This window comes from Orycteropus afer, unplaced genomic scaffold, assembly GCF_000298275.1.
Source record: "Orycteropus afer afer isolate SDZICR_OR568_19922 unplaced genomic scaffold, OryAfe1.0 scaffold00627, whole genome shotgun sequence".
NCBI lineage: Eukaryota > Metazoa > Chordata > Mammalia > Tubulidentata > Orycteropodidae > Orycteropus > Orycteropus afer.
The window spans coordinates 208268-212806 of record NW_006922214.1 but is presented as its reverse complement, the minus strand read 5'-3'; positions in this window follow the sequence as shown (position 1 = coordinate 212806).

The following is a 4539-nucleotide window of genomic DNA, read 5'->3' as shown; positions in this document are numbered from 1 at the left end:
TACAGGGTGGTGGTTATATAGCAACATAATCACACACAGAGTGGTGGCTATATAGAAACATAATCACATACAGAGTGGTGGCTATTATATAGAAACATAATCACATACAGAGTGGTGTCTATTTTATAGAAACATAATCACATACAGAGTGGTGGCTATATAGAAACAATCTCATGCTCTCACACTTGGTAAGGTGGAGGGTTGACGAAAGAGGGGAAGGCCTTCGACGAGATGGATTGACACGGTGGCTGAGACAATGGGCTCAAGTATAGCAAGAGTCATGGAGCTGGCGCAGGCTCTGGCGGTGTTTCCTTCTGCTGTGCATGGGGTCACTATGCATTGGAGACGACTGGATGGCACCTAACAACAACAACAACAAATCAACATACTAAGTAATAGTAAAATTAGCACCATAAAACTGCACATAATAAAAAAATTAAAAGACATCATAAAATAAAATGCAAAACAGAATTGCTATTCTCATGAAACCTAGACTTTCTGGAGCATGGAGGCTGGATGAACCCCCCAAATTATTGCTGTGAGTTAGTCTTTAACCCTAAAACCATAATTAAAAAATATCTCTTGAAGCCTTCTTTAAACCAAATAACAATCTAGCTGAACTGGTAAAGAATGCCTGCTGTGAACACTGCACTCTTTTAAAGGATTTACTACTCCTATATGGGATCAAATTAGTAACAGACAACAGCTCACAAGGTTCTCAGGAAACTAAAAGGAAAATGAATTTATGTCAATAGAGGAGGAAGTAACCACAAAAGGAGGGTGAGAAAGGTGGCACCATTTGAAAAATGTTATCAGTATCACTGTATTGTACATGTAGAAACTGTTGAATTGATGTGTGCTTTGCTACATATATTTTCAACAACAATGAAAAAGGAAGATAAAAAAAGTACACTTAAAAACTCTAAGAGATTTAGGAAACCATGAAATGGAAACCATACTTTAAAATAGTACAATGTAAAATAGGGAAGAGGAAAATTGGGAAAAGAACTAAACAGAACTTCAAGAATGAAGAATATAATAATTGAAATTATGTCAAAGAATAGCTTAAATAGCAGTTTAGGCAAACCACAGAGATTAGTAAACTCTTGGATGACTTGTGAAACCTTCCCAGAATTCAAAGTAGAGAGATAGAAGAAAGGGAAGCATGAGACACAACTATGAAGGATGGAGTGAAAAAGCTTTATATATGTCTACTGATTGTTTTGTTTCCTTTCCTACTGATAGTTTTTCCAAGGGAGTACTGAGCATTGAAGAGCCTAGGTGGCCCAGTAGTTAAAGAACTTGCCTGTGAACCAAAAGGTCTGTGGTTTAAACCCACCAGCTGCTCCTTAAGAGAAGGATGTGACAGTCTGTTTTGCAAAGATTTAAAGCTTTGGAAACTCTATGGGGCAGTTCTACCCTGTCTGATACGGTCACTATGAGCTGGACTTCACGCAGTGGGTTTTAGTTATCTAGAGAGAAGGCAAATTTGAGCAGATAGTTGCTGACATTTTTTCAGATACATGAATAAATGCAAGAGATTGAAGAGTCTCCCTTAGTTTATGCCTTGTAGTAATACTGAAGTAAAACAAAGATAAAGGTTAAAAGACACATAGAACAAAAAGATCCTGTAGAACAGTTATTTAAAAAAAAAAAAAAAACTCACTGCCTTAGAGTCGATTCAACTCATAGTCACTCTCCTTGGGTTTCTGAGCCGATATCTCTACAGAAGCAGATTCTCCAATATTCCTTCTGAGGAGTGGCTGGTGGGTTTGAACTGCCTTTTGGTTAGCACTCAAATGCCTTAGGCACTATGCCACCAGAGCTCCTACAAAAAGCTACATATTTTATTATTTTCTGTACATGAACTGTACAGAATAGTCAAATCTATACAGACAGAAAGTAGATTAGTAGTTGCCTGGGGGTGGGGGTTATAGGCAGTGGCTGCTAATAGATATGGAAATTCTTTTGTGAGTAATGGAAATATTCTGAAATTAGATGGTAGCGATGGATACACAACTCTGCATATACTAAAACCCACTGAACTGTACACTTTAAAAAGGTGAACTTTAGTCATGTGAATCATATCTCAATAGAGCTATTATTTATAAATATACTAGAGGCACTATGCCACCAGAGCTCCTGGAGCTATAGGAACCAAAAACCAAAACCAAACCCACTGCTGTCAAGTTGGATCTAACTCATAGCAACTTCTCCTTGGGTTTCCCAGGCAGTATCACTACAGAAGTAGATTGTCCAATCTTGCCTCCAAGGAGTGGCTGGTGGGTTTGAACCACCAACCTTCAGGTTAGCAGTCAACTGCCTTAGGCACTATGCCACCAGAGCTATAAAAAGAAGCCTGTAAATGTTACTGAAGAACCCAAAGATGAACAAATGGCAAGGCACACCATATTCATTGGAGAAGGATTCAACATCAATTCTTCTCAAGCTAAAGCTAATCTCTAAATGTAATGCAATCCCATTAATTCATTATTTTTGGGGGGTGGGGTGGGAAGGAGAGACATTACAATTCTAAAATTCTAAGGAAAAACGAACAGTAAAAACAATGAAATTTCAGATAATGAGGGTAAGGAGGAGAGAGAGAATTTTTAAACTGATTGTTATCTTCTCTCAGCACTGTAATGATATTATTTCATTGTTTGTTTAGGTTCCAGCACTGCTGATGAGAAATCCACTATACATCTAGTATTTTTTTCTTACTTCTATAAGAAACCCATCTTAACTCAAGGAAAAATAAGATCAAAATTATGAGATTGTCCCATTAAGTATGATGACAGTTTATAAGTGAACTAGTGCTTAGTAGCAAGAAGAAGCGTTAAAAAATAATTCAAAGCTAATATATCTTCACAGTTTCCCTATACTAAAAACCATATTTCAATGAGTAATTAACTTTAAAGTAAGGTTTATTTTTTAATGCCAAAAGACTCAAGATGTTTATTTTCTTTTCATAAAAGAGTCGGCATCAGTGAGTTTGATTTTTGGTTTTGGTGGCTTTTTATACTCGACATTTTACTTAGCATATATTTTCAATGTTCATTCATGTTGTAGCATATATCAATATTTCAGTAATTCAATTGCATGGATATATCACATTTTATTTATCCATTGTTGATGGGCAGTTGAATAGTTTCCATCTTTTGGCTATTACAAATGATGCTACAGAGAACATTGGTGTACAAGCTTTTGTGTGGACATGTATTTTCATTTCTCTTGGATATATACCTAAAAGTGAAATTGCTGGGTGTGAAAAAGTCATGGCAGAGGTGCCTGACCTCCTTGTCTAATTTCACAACATGTGTGGATCCCTAATGAGTGGATTTACCATCCTGCTAGGCTTAAAACAACCCATCCCAGAGGTGAACAGGGGAACCTGACTACCACCAAGAAAATGAGATGGGAGCACGTCCTTCCACTCAGTCATTACCAACATCAGCAGCTCACGGCTGATTCCTACGAGTTGGAGGTCAGACATATCTCCTCTCTTCTACCAGTTCTGACACCAACTGTCCCTCCCACAGCACTCTCTATTTCTCTTCTGGTTTCAATAATTCATTGCAATGGACACACAGAATTCACAGACTGTACTCATGATTATGGGGCTTATTTGGTAAGTAACAGACTACAATTCAGGATTAGAAATGACTCAGGACACAGTTTTTCAGTCAAGACAGCCTCTTCTCAGCCATGGCTGCAGGCAGGCCTCTTGGATCTCCTGGATTGGCCTGGCCTTTGCCCTGCTCTGGCAAGTGTTACTGATGCTCTTTAGTTCCGCCAATATGTATACCGAGGCACCCCACTCTGCCAGCAAACCTCCTGCACGAAGGTACTCAGCTTTCTTGCTCCTGTGGGCTAGCAAGCCCACCATGCCGTCTCCGGCTGGTCTCCTGGCTCTGCTGCTTCTGCTACCACTATTTCTCTGATACTGCTTCCCACTGTCTCTCACCACCTGTGGTGTTACAGCTCTCTATTTCCTAGGTCTAGAAGGTTCTCAGCATAGGGACTGTAGGTCCAAAGGGCCCACTCCCATCTCTTTTTCTTGGCGGTTGTCAGTTCCCCCCATCTACCTCTAGGATGGATCATTTTAAGCCTAGCAGGATGACAAATCCACTTGTTAAGGTTCCAAACACCTTATTTGCATTATTAGCATGCCATTCAACTCCCTTGGTGGGCCACAAGCACTTCATTTGCATAGTCTCAATCAGTCATTTGGTGAGAGTTAAATACCATGATAGGTCATATAAAAGTGATCCATCACACTGCACTTGGTCATAAAGAAACTCTGTATTTAACATTTTGAGGAACGGCCAAACTATTTTATAAAGTAGGCATACTATTTTACATTCTTATCAGCAATATATGAGAGTTTCAATTACCCCATGTCATGGATTGAACTGTATCTCCCCAAAATACATGTCAACTTGACTGGGCCATGATTCTCAGTGATTTGACAGTTATGTAATGGTATAATCTGGTGGTCGTGTAATGATATAAACATGTATCATGTTTCTGTGATCTGAT